We start from the raw sequence: 14,426 nt of genomic DNA on the forward strand, positions 1-14,426 counted from the left end.
GGAAACAAAAGAGCACACATCATTAAAGGCATTATTCACACAACTCCGCATCTCGCGTCTCAAATTAAGATTTTAGAACCTTAGCGGGCTCCAACAACGTTCTAGAAGGCCAGATCCAAGCCAGACTCTCAGGGTATTTGCTTAAGACACATTTACGGAGAATTCATTTAAATTAACTGATTCACACAGCGTTATTCTTGAAAATATGAGAGGGATTCGTCCGTCCTCGACGTACGTGGGACAGCCCTGTGAATAAACAGAGGTTCAACAGCCTCGCCAGGAGTACAGAAGTAATTAGGTCTTGTGCAGGGAATGGTTTGTTTTTGAAATATTAACAAATACCAAAATGCTGATCGGTCATAACATATTAATTTGCAGGGTTTTTGTTGGTTTTCAGGTTTAAATTTAACCCATAAAACATAGGGGCATATCAACAAGCAGGTGACAAAAAATTATCGCCACTTTTGCGGCCGTTTTCGGCTGAAAAGCGGCGATAATTTTATCGCCTAATCAGCAAGGTCACGCTAACGCGTGAAACCTCGCTTTAGCGTCAGGATTCCTAACGCCCAGCTTTGCATCTCTAATGAGATGCAAAGTGGGCGTTCCTGACCTGGCATGACAGGAGAAATGTCGCTAAGCGGCATTTCTCGTATCAGCAAGCCTAACGCTATGAAGCATAGCGTCAGGAAAAGTAGCGATAACCCCTGTTATCACTGCTTTCCTTAGGCCTGCTTCAGGACTGACTTAGCCATGATATCCTATGGAAGGAAACATATCATGGCTAAGTTTGTGAGTCCCTATCAACTAGCTAACATGAGATTATCGCTGGGTTTCCAGCGATAATCTCACGTTAGCCAGTTAGCGCTAGGATTTTTATCGCTGATGAGATAAGTGTTGCTAATAGCATGCTATCTCAGCGATAAAAATCAGCGCTAGCCGGCGATAATCATCCGAGCGCTAAGTGCGCTCAGCGATAATTATCGCCGGTTGTTGTTGATATGCCCCATAGATCTTTGAAGAATAGTTCTCATGTTGCTTGAAAGTATTTACACACTTACAGTTGATACAAATAACTTTGAGGACAATGTCTGTTATTACACATGCTGTAGTCGCTGATACTGCTTCTTTGCACAGTGAAAAATAAATTCATTTAAATTGATGAACATTAGTGATTTAAAATAGCATCCCTTTCCTAGAATTCACCTGCAAACCGTGGGTTGCCTCAAATGTCAAAGGAACTGAGCATTGTGTAGTAGGCAAACGGTTGGTACAACCTTTACTTTTTCTGAACTGGTCCACATAACACATATTACACTAGTCCTTTTCAGACAACATTAATCCACAACAGAAAAAGTTACCTCTCAGAATTGCCCTTCTTTATGTTTTAAATCTTTTTATTGAGAAGAAAAATGCCAAGAGCAGAGAATATACATCTTTACATGTGTCACCATTAGACACTAGTGCTGGGATACATGGCATTAGTCAAGAATACATAGGAAAGAAAGGAAAACAACTCTACAGGAAAAGGAAGAGAGAAGAAAAAGGAGAGAAAAAAGAAGAGAAAAACCCCCATCCCGATCCCACCCTCACCCACAAAACTGAGTTCACCTTAGCTTTCAGAATTGGGGCTGAGTAGTGCATACCACGTATGATCATGTTCGCTCATGCCTTGAAGTTAGTTTCTATTAACCAACAAGAAGCTGCCAATACTGATGCTCAATCAAACTTCACATTTATACCAACAACCAGACGAGCAAAACACTCTGGATGGGGGAAATTTGATTTTTTTATTTTTCTTTATCAAATATTTTTAAGAGATATCTTATTTGTTACCTTTTATGTTGAAAAAACATTTTTTGGGGAAATTTGAACAATACACATGAAATATAATTTAGACATACAGATTAGAGAGATAAAGTGAAAGATCAAAAATGTGTATAGAACATGAGCTGTACAGATTAATGGTTTATTGCACAGAGAATTTGATTGAGGATGTATTACATTTGTTTGTCCTTGTGTTAAGTGTTGTTGTGTCTTCAGTGTATGTCTAAATTATATTTCATGTGTATTGTTGAAATTGCAAAATAACAAATGTTTTTTCAACATAAAGGATAACAAATAAGATATGTCTGAAAGATATTTGATAAAGAAGAATAAAAAATTCAAGTTTCCCCCACCCAGAGTGTTTTGGTCGTCTGGTTGTTGGTATAAATGTGAAGTTTGATTGAGCATCAGTATTGGCAGCTTCTTTGTTGGCTAATTGTATATTGGTCCGGCCTTACTGTTTAGGGGCCAAACCCTGCTACATCACTTCAAACAACAAAGCACACGGGAAGGGCCTCCCGAGATGCCCCCTCCACAGACGACACCCACAACCTAGTTACACTCATTGAACAGGCACAATAAGCCGGGTTGGACATATATCAGGGAGGGCATCACACACGTAGCGCAACTCCCACAACCCCATGATCACTGAGGATTTATTACTACATCCCCCCACACGTACAGCCCAGAACTGCCAAACTGGCCTCTGACTATCAAACAATGAACCTACCCCACTCCCCCCCGCCTGCACACACCCCTGTTGATCCCCTAGTCATTACCCTAGTTCATCACTAAAGTTCAAGTATGAGACCCGACAGGTATGAGATTGGCACCAATTGGAGGGGCGAGAAGCCCTGTCACCGAGGCATTATATTACGACCCTTAATAAAGGCACAGGCTGACACAGCTCACACACCAGAAGCACATGTTCACAGGTGCATCATGGGATACAGATGATCATCACAGACTGAATTAATAGGCCTGTAACATCAGAAACATGGTACAAATATGAAACAATTACATATAAAGTCCAGTGTCAATAAAAAAACTGCTTGATGAAACATCACAAGTATATATTTGTATGTAATTTCAAAACACGAAGTTATGTTTCATTGAATCTGAACTATCAAAACTCAATAAACAAATTTAAACGAAAAAAAAAACCTTATGCAACCATCCTGTGTGAGTAGGTATCTGTGGCGTACCCGGTGTTTTAAGGTGTTCTGCTTTGCTGCCCCCAGCGCAAGGTCCGTCTGTGTGCCCCCTCTGGATTTCAAGGGGTATGGGAAAGGGTTTGGAAGTCATAACAGAATGTAAGCGGGGAATCTGGGTATTTGTGTGTCAAGGTGAGTATTAATCTCATCAAGTACTTGGGTCCAATATGGCTGGAGTTAGGGGCAATCCCATAATAAATGCATTAAGGTTCCCAGGGCTCCGCAGTCGCTCCAACACCTATCACTGCGGTTTGGGAACATTTCATGCAGTCTAGCTGGTGTGAGGTATGTAGTAGGTTTCACAAAGGTGTCAGTGAGGGAGATGTTGCAAGCAGTGTGTCTTGCCCTATAGTATATATCTCTCCATTCCTTCTCGTCCAGCTGCCGTCCCAGTTCGTGCTCCTACCAGTGTTGGCTGGGCTTACGTGTGTGTTTATGGCATTGAATTAAATATGCTTAAATCTCGGAGATGAGGCGTTTATCTGTTTAATGAGAAACCAACCAGTGTTCGTAAGCCGTAAGGGGTCTTTGAATGCGGAGTTTATTGCTAGGGTGTGATATCCACTGGCGGAGTTGTAGATAGCGTAGTCTTTCAGATTCAGGAATGGTGAAATCTCCCTTCAGTTGCTGAAAGGGAATCACCCCAGATTCGTCTATCATGTGCCCTATTGCACGGTACTCCGAGTGTCTCCATTTCGTGTATATCCCAGGGTCCAGCCCCGGGGTAAAGTCTGGATTATCAAATAGTGGGGTCAGTGGAGAGGGGAAAGAGGTAAGACCACATTTGATGTTTGTTTGGTCCAATGCTTCCATTATCACTTTTGTGATAGGAGAGAGGTAAAGATTTTTTGGTCTTAGGGTTTTCTTAAGGAAAGGGACCTTCCACAGAGCGGTACCAGACACTGCTCTGCTTGGATAAGCCAGTGCTTCTCTGATTTGGGCTGGTACCATTCCACCAGATACCGTAGCTGGGCCGCCCGGTAGTACATGTGGAGATCGAGAATGCCCATACTCACTTCTTTAGGTGAGGCATAACATAGCTCCCTTTGCATGCTGGTTTCTTTCCAGAGCAGATACATTGAAAGATTTCAGATTGTAATTTGGCAAGCATTCCTTTTGGAGGGGCGAGGGGGAGTGTTTGGAATAAATAGAGTATCTTGGGGAGTATAGTTATTTTGACTGCAGCAATTCGGCCGTACAAAGATATCTGATGGTGTTTCCAATTGGTCATCTTGCTTCTAAACAGGTATAGAGTTTGATAGTTTATTGATGAGGTCTGTTGAAGGGTAGGCACCGATTTGATTCCTAGGTAAGGGACCGCAGCATATTGCCATTGAATAAGGTATTGCGATTGTAAGAGTGACGCTAAATCTTGGGGTACCAAGAGGCCTAACGCCTGTGATTTTTCTACATTGACTAGAAAGCCTGAGGCCTGTCCGAATGCTTTCAGTTCCTATAGAAGGGCTGGCAAAGTGAAGGCGGGATTATCCAAGGTGAGTAATATGTCGTCTGCATACAGACTAAATTTGTGAATTTACCCCTGAAGACGGCACCATTAATCCGGGGGTTGTCTCTTACTCGTTGGGCTAGGGATTCCATACATAAAGCAAATAAAAGAGGGGATAACGGACAACCTTGTTGAGTGCCTCTGCCTATCTCAAAGGAGTCTGAGATATGGCCATTCCCCCGCACTGACGCCATGGGAAGATGATAACAGTTCATAATTTACGCCTTAAATTTAACCCCTAGGCTAAAGTGTGTTAAAACCTGCTCTAGGAAGGGCTAATGTACCCTTTTCGGCATCTATGGCTAACAACATGATCTAACCTGAGGTCCGTGCTGATTTTTAAAAAATGTGTAGGATGCGTTTGGCCTGTGAGGTATAAACCCTGCTGCTATATGCAAAAATACCTGTGAATAATTTAAAATCTACATTTAGCAGGGAGATAGGTCGGTTTTCACATTTCTGCACCACACCAGCTCCGCTGTAGTCAGGCGTCGCAGCACAACCGGGAGGCACTCGGCCACCCGGTTGGGGCCCCTATGATGAAGCATGACACCAACCAGGTTGGTGTGTGAGGGGCCTTTTAACTAACCTAGTGGGTTCCCTATCACTGCTTCTCAGTGATTGTACCAACACCCTCGGGTTCGTCCAGCTTTGATAAAACTGATCTATACCACAGGGGATACGGACGTACCCCATGTCTCCCTAGCTCTCTCATTGATCTCTACACCCTTTTTCTACAAGCCAAAATTCTCCTAATACAACTCTACATGGTCCTACTACCCAAGGTCTTGGTCCCTTGGTTCCACTTGATATTCTGGGCTCTTGTGTAAAAGTTCTCATCCCCTGTCTCTCCCAGCCACGTTTCTGGTTCTCTTAGTCCTGATCCTTCTAATCCTCCTTGCTCTGACCCAGGCCCCCTAGTCTCCCTAGTTCTACTTCTACTTTACTTGGTACCCTGGTCCCATTGCCCTTAGTACTCCTGCCACTGTTGGTTTACCCTAACCTTCTGGCCTCAATCCTCTTGCTCCTTGGGCTCATTGCTCCACACCAACTTGTAGTAATTATCCTTGTTCTAGTCCTTCTGGGCCTGTTCATCCTGTTTTTCATCCTCCTAGCCAGCTTGGTCCTAGACCTCTTCCCTCTCCTGGCTGTGGTTTGAACCAGTCCTGGCCTTCCTTGACCTGGTCCTTCTTGAACTCCTTACCCATGTCCTTCGGTCCTGAAAGGCCACATTTTGGTTCTCTATGCTATGGCCTTCCTGGTCCCCTTTGTCCTGGTCCTCTTCTACTTGATCATTCTGGCGCTTGTAGCCTGGGCCCCTGGTCTGATCCTGTGAGTTCTCTACAGTCTAGCCTTCCTGGCCCAGATCCTTCTCGTCGGCTCTTCTTGGTTCTAGATCTCCTGTCCGTGGTCTTCCAATTCCTGGTCTTCACTGTCCTAGTCCTCCAACTGATGCAGAGTGCTCTGGGCCTGATCTTTTTGCTCCTGGTCCTTTATTTTTTGTATTTTTTTTTTTTTAAGTTGTTAAAACACGAACAGCACTTGTTTATTTTCTTATTTTCTTTGAACAATCTGATGGTATTGGAGCGCTTGTTCCTTACTCCATCTTGCCATAGTGCTAACAACAGCGATGGTATTGGAGAGCTTTAAGTGCTCAACAGGTACAATACACAAGATTCAAACCTGGTTCCCCTGTTGGCAGCTCTGGCCATTATGCCACATCCTCACCCCACTTCAAAGCTCAACTGTTTCTCACCATCACTTCCACATTTGTTCAGCAAGACCCCGTCAACACCGAACAAGCACCGGCAAAGCCAATAGATCCCGGCAACGCCCAAGCCACCGGCCCAGCCAATGTGAACGTCCCCCAGCCACGCAGTCCAGCAGCACACCTGCCACCCAGCCCGGCTGAAAGTCACCCAAAAAAGTGCCACGATGTGGCAAGCGCAGGCCATGTCATAGTGCTCTTTTGCGTTAGGAGGGTCAGGACAATAAACTCAACATTGGGGGACGAAGAGACTCGGCGTTGAGTCAGCATCCTGTGATTCTGGGCTTTCAGTAACCTCCAGCCACGCTGAACAACAGATGCGCCGTCAGACAACACGACCAAAGACACCCACACCGACAAGGCCAACAACCCAGGCACTGCAGAAACCCATCGGCTCCATCAATGCCTGTTTTTAGGGCACTGTATGTATCTTGTAAACCACTGATCGCAGTAAAATATTTGCAGTGGTGTTGCACCGCCGGAGAGTCACTGGAACAATCAGATCTGGTCTTAGGGTTTAGGACAAGACCAAAACTATACACTTGCTAATTAACAATACAAATAAATGCAGCCAGCTCCAGAACTAGAAGGTCTTGGAAGATACCACTGATGGCTTCCTCACACACAAATGAAGCACACTTTGGACATTCGCCTGTCATTACAGCATAGCTGATGTCAACTTAAAAATGAACAACAGTGATCGACCGCAGATGGATCAAATAATTGACAAACATATTGGAGAGGGTAGGCACAGCTCTACCAAACCACAAGGGACTTTCAATCCAATATCCTTTGCAGCTTTTAGGAACTAATACTGAGCAGCTTCTAGGTTCTCAGTACCTGTCTTAGTACACAGCCTTAACTTGTATACTATAAGCTGTTTTTTAAATTTTATTTTTTAAGATATCTTTATTGGCATTTATAATAATCATCACAAACAATCAATATGTACTCAGTATTCACATAGTGTAAGGCAGCGAGTCAACATGTACAGTAATTCACAATCTATTCACAGTATAGCTGCGATCAGATTTGCCTCTGTTAGCTCTTAGGCCTTCCTCCTATGCATGTGCCTCTACATTGTGAGTCCCCCGTATATCTACTGTGATCGCTGTCTTCGAACTTATGAGCTACCCTTCATTTACCAATCCCCTCTCAAATCCCCCCTTCCCCCAACTGACCCCCACTCCCCTCCTCCATGTCTGTCGTATGGTCCCATATCATATGACTCAACCAATTAGCCTCCAGTCCCTAGTCTTATCACTGCTCTGCTTGACCCTACTACCCCATCCCATCCGCTCCTGGTCCTTCTTGTTCAAGATCTCTTGCCCCTATTGCTGCTAGGTCTGGTTCTCCATGCCAACCTAGTCCTGGCTCCTTAGACCTGTTCCTCCTTGTTTTAGTGTTCCTGTACAGGTCACCATGATCCTTTGTCTTTCGACCATCTTCCTCTTTCCTGGTTCCCCAGTCCTAAGCGTACTTGGTCCTATTCCTGCGTGGTCCTCTTGTCCCTAGACCTTCTCTTCCAGATGCCTCCCACACTGTTCGTTCTAGCCCTGGTACTGTATGTCTTGGTCAAGCCTAAACCCTTGGCCCTCAGTACTCTCATGTCCTAGTCCTCCTAGGCCTGGCTCTCCTTGTCCTTTCTTCCTGGTTTGGGCCATCTTGGCGATCTTGTGTGTCCTTTTAGACCTTCTGGTACTGCACTCACTGGCCCGGGCTCATGGACCTGGTACTCTATGTTTTGATCATTTTGGGCCTCAGCCTCATGGCCATTCTGGTACAGTCCCCTTAGAATTTCTGGCTCTGTTGTATTAATTATCCGGATCCTCCTCACCCTCGTCTTGCCATCCCAGATCATGGTCATTATCCTCTTGTTATTCTTGTTTCTGGTCCCATTGGTGCAAGTGGCCTGATCCTTCTGGTCCTGGCTCACCACTGATCCTCCTGGCCTTTTCCAGTCATCCTGGTTCAGTCCCTCCTCTTCCTGCTAGCCTTAGTTCTTACAGGTTCTGGTCCTTTGGTCAGCCTTACCAGGTACTGCTGTCCCTGATTGTCTGAATCCTGGTTTTCCTGGCTCACAGTCTCGCTGTCTGGACCTTTTCATCTTCGTTACCTTAGTCCTGGTTCTCTTGGTTCTCCTGGTCCTGCCCCCTGGTAATTCTAGTTTCACCATGGTTTGTCTCGTCCTAACATTTCTGGCCCTAATCTTTGTGCTGTTGCCCCCCCCCCCGCTCAATGTGATCTTCGTCTTCCTAGTTCTGATATTCCTGTGTCTGGTCCTCTTGGACCTCGTATTTAACTCTGGCCCCACAGATCCTCATACTCACCCCATTGTAGTCTTTCAACCCAGTGGCGTGACTGTTTCTGGTCCACCATTTTCTGTCTCATTTTTTGTGATCCTCCAGGCTCTGGTCTACCTGGTCATTGCCCCTCTGGCTCCGCTCCACCTAGCCCCCCGGTTCGGGTCAGTCCTCATCCACCCTCCAAGTCCTCTTCCTGGTAATGCTGGGTCACCTAGTTCCGTTGTTACAAATTAGTACTCCATCCCACCGATACCATGTGTCCCTCTGTGTTCCCTGCTTGCAGCTGCTTTTCTGCTGCTGTTGTGTTGCAATGGCAGGAACCCTAAGCAAGAATACCTCCCCTCAAAAAACTCCGAAAACTAGCACAAGTCCTTCTATACGAACCCCAAAAGACTCCCAGTCCTCAAAAATCACCAGGGGGAGGATCATGAACACTGAAAAAAACATTGTAGTCTCATGTGTTAATTACGTAATTAATTAAAAACATACTAATAATGTGTTATGGACATAACTTTGGAGAGAGATAAGCAAACAGCAAACTCAAAGACTGCAACACACAATATCTGTGTGCCCTAATCTGGCGTAGGTATGATTTAAACTATTCTTATTTTTAATGTTATGTTAACTTTAGCATAGTTACCCCAAATAGATTTTACTACTTTTATTTTATCTGTAAACAATTTACCTTAATTCACAGCTTTACATTTGCACATCTGTCAACATTTACAAATGCTTCACACTTTCCTGCACCACCATTACAAAATGGCCACCGCCCTGCCATTGGCCGGAGTCCCTCTTTTGTTTCTGTCAGGCTAAGTAAAGAAATCCATCACACTATCTCGGCTAAATAAAATAGCAGAGATTCTCTAACATTTGGCCAGCTGCCCGAGCAGTAGAAGAGAATATTTAGATATATAGTGCATATTTAGCCTTGGGTATCTTGGCTCCAGGAAACACTAGGGAATATAAGCAGTGAAATTATAACTACAAGTAACACGTAAGGAAATAATGACATCCCCAAAGCCTAGCCAAATTCCCATAAATCAGAAATACAAACGTTGTGGTCCAAGAACCTAGAAAGCTTGCCTCTACAATGGGATTCTTTACAGAGGAGTAGTGAGGAGGTGCATTCCTGCGTTGAGACAAAGCCAACCTGTTAGAAAGAAACAATGTATTTCTGTGTATTCTCATCAAAGCGATTGATCCAGAAAGTTCAAATTCAACTTCTTGGAAACAGAGTTCCTCCATTAGTTAAATGCCCAATCAAGAAGATCTTTGGAGTATGCGGGGACTTCTACCGTAGACATTCTCCGCGCATCGTGTAATGGGACTAAGGATTATAAAGAGGAAGAGATGCTTGAAAAGGTAAAGGAGAAGGGTATTGAATAGTCTGGACAGTCAGGGCTTCGCTTGCATTAGAGGTTGTGTCAATCATTCAGGGTAATGTCAGAGCAGGATTCCTTGGGGGCAGCATGTCCACCTTTCCGCAGCACTGACAGTGGGCTGTAAGTAGCACAGAGGTTCAGAGTGGCCACATAACGTGACAATCACACATCTAGTTGCAAATTTCCACAGACTATTGGTATAGTAAGAACTCGTCTGTCTGTTGTGACAGATAACTAAAACTGTTTCTCATAGGGCACTCAAACAAATTGTTGATATCACAACCCTCTTCTGATCCTTGTTGCAGAAGTATGGAAGACGCGTGTCTGAGTCATGGCAAAGGGACGTCTAATGGAGGTCAAGCCACATGGTAAGCTTGTTTTCTCGAAGGAGTTACCTGTCTTCCTCATTTGCCATTATGTGCTCCTTTACATACAAAGTTTTAATTTTGTTTACAACTTCACATTTTGATTGTGTGTTGATGCACTTGGTGGTCTCTCCAGACTGGTCCAGTAGCTACAAGTATACCCTGTTGTCCTACAATGAGATGAAGAGTCCGGGGTCATAGCATGAGTATGGGAAATCAGAATTCCTTGGTCAACAGAGTACCCGTAGCAGCATGAATTGAGGACAGTAGGAGATAAAAGATGGGACCAAACTGACTTAAAACTGTAACTATGGATTTCATCAGAATGGTTTGAAGCTGGCCTTGTGTGGTCCTTTGTAGCTTAAAATGGCCACTGTGTGGCTGCTGATGGCATTTCTAGTAAAGCGTGTCCTGCTTTGCAGGCAGGTCTTGGGTGAGCATGTTCTGCTTTAAAACAGAAAGTCACCCAGTTGTGTTCAATGCTCTTACGTCTTTGGAAGCAGTGATGGCGACCCTGGACGGGATACTTTTTCATCTCTAGAGGACGAGGGCAAGGGGCGTAGGGCTACCTGGTGAAGATGCACGTTTGTCCCTCTTTGTTGCAAGAATCAATTCTTCAGTGGCCTTTGGAAAACAATTACATTTTATTTTTAAGTGAACAAGTTTTTTAATATTAACATTTATTTTGTAACTGAAGTGTTGATTTGGTGCAGTAGCACTCCTATAGGGCCACTTTACTCTGCTTCAGGTCTTGGCTACCAAGTGTAAGATTGGTAGTCCTCACAGAAACCTGCATTTATCTTTGAGTGCTAGATTTTTCAGGTCTTGCAGAGACATGCTGAATTCACTCTGAGCTTGCAGCCCGACCATCATTTTTGATTTGTTAACTAAACTATTGCTCGCAAAGGCTTGCTTCCATGTGGTTAATCTTTGTTATATATATATTTTTTTTTTGCAGAGTTTTATATAGCGCGAACTTGACCCGAATCCAATCAGGTATCAGAGCTCTTTACATAGCACCAGTTACGTTACATGAGGACACACATTCATTTTTTTTGATAGCCACAGGGAGATTAAGTGATTTGCCCAGAACCACAGGATGTTTAGACTCAAACCCAGTTCCCCCGGTCCGAGGTCGAGCGCCCTAGCCCTTAGGCCAACTCCTCTCCCTCTACCTGATTGGATTCGGGTCAAGTTCGCGCTATATAAAACTCTGCAAATATATATATATATATATATCAAAGATTAACCACATGGAAGCAAGCCTTTGCGAGCAACAGTTTAGTTAACAAATCAAAAATGATGGGCGGGCTGCAAGCCCAGAGTGAATTCAGCATGTCCCTCCTTCTCATGTCTTGCTCCCTCCCATGGAGCATTGGCCTATTACTTGCATCATTTTGCATTAGTGTATTTCGCTTTGTGTATGTGCACTATTTTATTCGTTGCAGAGTGCATGGGGCAGATTTATAACGGACTTGCGCCACTTTAACGCCGCCGTTGCGTCACTTTTGTGACGCAGCGGCGGCGTAAACTCTGCGCCATGTTGCGCCCCATTTACAACGTGACGCATCTAGGGAGATGCGTCATGTTGTAAAGCTTGCGCCACATGTGGGCGTACCTGCACAGGGGGGGCGTTCCGGCGCAGGAACGCCTCCGAAAAGTGGCTGAGTGAAATCTACAAGATTTCACTCAGTCACTTTTCCGGCCGTGCTGCATCAAAACCCTGCGTCTGCTTGAAGCAGGCGTAAGGATTGACGCAGCATTGTAACGATAGGGCACCCCCGAGCCTTGTTGGAGCTGCGTCGTGCTTGTGACGCAACTCCAGCAATGCACCAACCTTCCGCCATCAGATGCGTCACGCATCTGTTTATCCTTGCGCCACGATGCGCTGCATTGTAAATGCGGCGCATCTATTGTGGCACAAGGGTAAACTTTCGTGACGCATCTTCCCTGACACATCCATGCTGATTTGCAGGCATGCGCCAGGGAACATAAATCTGCCCCCTAGTGTTTTACGAAGGTTCTGTTTTCTTATGTCGTATTGTTGCTAAAGCCTGTGGTAGATGTGTTCTAAGTGTTTTTTTAGTTGTGTGCTTTATTTGTTTAGCAAGGCTTTCCCATGTTGATGGTGTTTTTGTAATTTATTTGCTTTTTTTGTGCTATTTTACATAGCGCGAACTCCACCTGAAATTATCGGAGCGCTTTACAGGAGCACCAGTTGCATAAGACACATGAACACATTCGCAAGCATAGAGAATTAACAGGCATGGAGAGATAAGTGATTTACCCAGAAACACAGGATAATGAGCCTCCTGCCGAGACTCAAACAGCTCTAGCCCTAGCAGCAAGGTTGGCTGCTTTAGGCTCCATGCTACATTCGCTGCCCTCAAGATCAGCATATAAGATGACTTGCACTCCATTGGATCAGCCAATTATAATGCATTCCCATTATGCATTCCAAAGTAGCACCGGCCATCTTGTTTTCCACTGCTGCAGCCGTGTTCAATAGTGTGAGTGTGTTTGATCTGGGCGAAACCTGGGTACTCCAAAGGGGGAACGGTTTCCAATGGGATAGGTAAAGAAAAGAAACCGTAACAATGCCAAAAATATTTTCGTTCTGATTTCTAGTCGAGATAATCCAAGCATCCCACTAGCTCCACACCCTAGTGATGAATCGTCACATACACTTGAAATTAAACAATGGTCTCTAGGGACTAGAGATTACTGGGATATTGGTAGATCTTTCCACATGACAAGCACTTTAAAGCTACGCAAGTAGATTAATGAGCCTAGTTATGGACTAAAGTTCAACTAGAACTGCGAACCGGAGACTACCTGTGCCACAAACTGCACTGTAAACTAAAGAAAGACCTGTGCCCTGACTTGCATTAGTCTCTCATTGTTGCAGGGTGGTAAGAATGGGATGGAAACCAAGTCGGGGTAGTGACGGTTTTATTGTTCCTAACACACGCCTCCTCCTGGAAGCCAGTCCCACAGGGAAGAGAGGGGCTTGTTCTGTCTTGCGGCTTGAGGTCTGTCCTCTCCGGGGCACAGTCCGGTTTTCTTACCACCGTCGAGGTCATCGAGTTCCGGGGGACTCCGTGGTGTTGAAGAGAAAAGAGGAAAGGAGAACGGGTATAAGGGTATGGCTGATAATAAAGTCGCGGGAGGGAAGTGAAGGGACACCACACACCGTGATACATGTCTAAATGAAAGTGATGGAGTTCAGGGTAGTGTGAAGATGGGCAGAATAGAGAGGGACCCGGCTAGTAAACCGTACGCCTATCCCTCCTCCAAATCCAGCCTGTGAATCGCCCCTGTACCTTAGAAGCCATGCTCCTCCTGGAGCATGGCTGGGCGAATTGTGGTGCAGTTGGCCTCCTGGCACTCCCAGGGCTCCTGATTGTATGCCGTACTGTTTGGTCTCTCCTCGGATACTTCTTTCCCTCCGTAACACACAACGCTCGGCTCACCAACACCTTCCTCCTCTCCGGTGTTTGCACACACCGACTTCCTGGAATCGCCTCTCCTTATCGCGCTGATCGCGGTGACGTCATTCGGGGGCGGAGTCTCGTAGTGAGAGATTCCTCAATTAAAGGAGCCCTCTCTGTATTCCTCTGAGGTGTCCAGCAGTGGGAGGGACGGTGAACTCCACTAGTCCTGTTGGGGAGAGACAAGAGGGGGAGAGAGGGATGTTGCAGTCCACCAGTCCACATCATTGGGGCATCCCTCTGCCGTTGACCCCACCTTTTCACACACATCCCCCCAGGAATATCCCAATCGGGGAGAGGGAACACCCTGGACAGGTAGTCTGCGCTGCCATTGTCCTTTCCCTTTCGGTGCCGCACTTCAAATGAAAAGGGTTGCAGTGTTAAAAACCAGCAAAGGACTCTGGGGTTTTGAGACTTTTCCTACACATCCACTGTAAGGGGGCATGGTCAGTGTATAGAGTGAATGGTCGGCCCTCAAGATAGTATCTGAGCTGGTCTATCGCCCATTTCACCGCTAAGCACTCTTTCTCAATTGTGTTTTTTTTACCTCTCTTGGGAACAGTTTC

At 45.3% G+C, this 14,426-nt stretch overlaps 1 protein-coding gene across 1 annotated transcript in view; it reads right to left on the reverse strand.

Moving 5' to 3' along the window:
* LOC146859174 (3 beta-hydroxysteroid dehydrogenase type 7-like) overlaps positions 1-13,820 on the reverse strand; it is a 160,291-nt gene extending 146,471 nt beyond the window's left edge. Inside the window, exon 1 of the mRNA XM_085649849.1 lies at positions 13,693-13,820. The gene's annotated coding sequence lies outside the window, so the exon portion shown is untranslated. The remainder of the gene's footprint in view (positions 1-13,692) is intronic.
* Between the last annotated feature and the right edge of the window lie 606 nt (positions 13,821-14,426).

Source organism: Triturus cristatus, chromosome 3_2, assembly GCF_964204655.1.
Source record: "Triturus cristatus chromosome 3_2, aTriCri1.1, whole genome shotgun sequence".
NCBI classification, from domain to species: domain Eukaryota; kingdom Metazoa; phylum Chordata; class Amphibia; order Caudata; family Salamandridae; genus Triturus; species Triturus cristatus.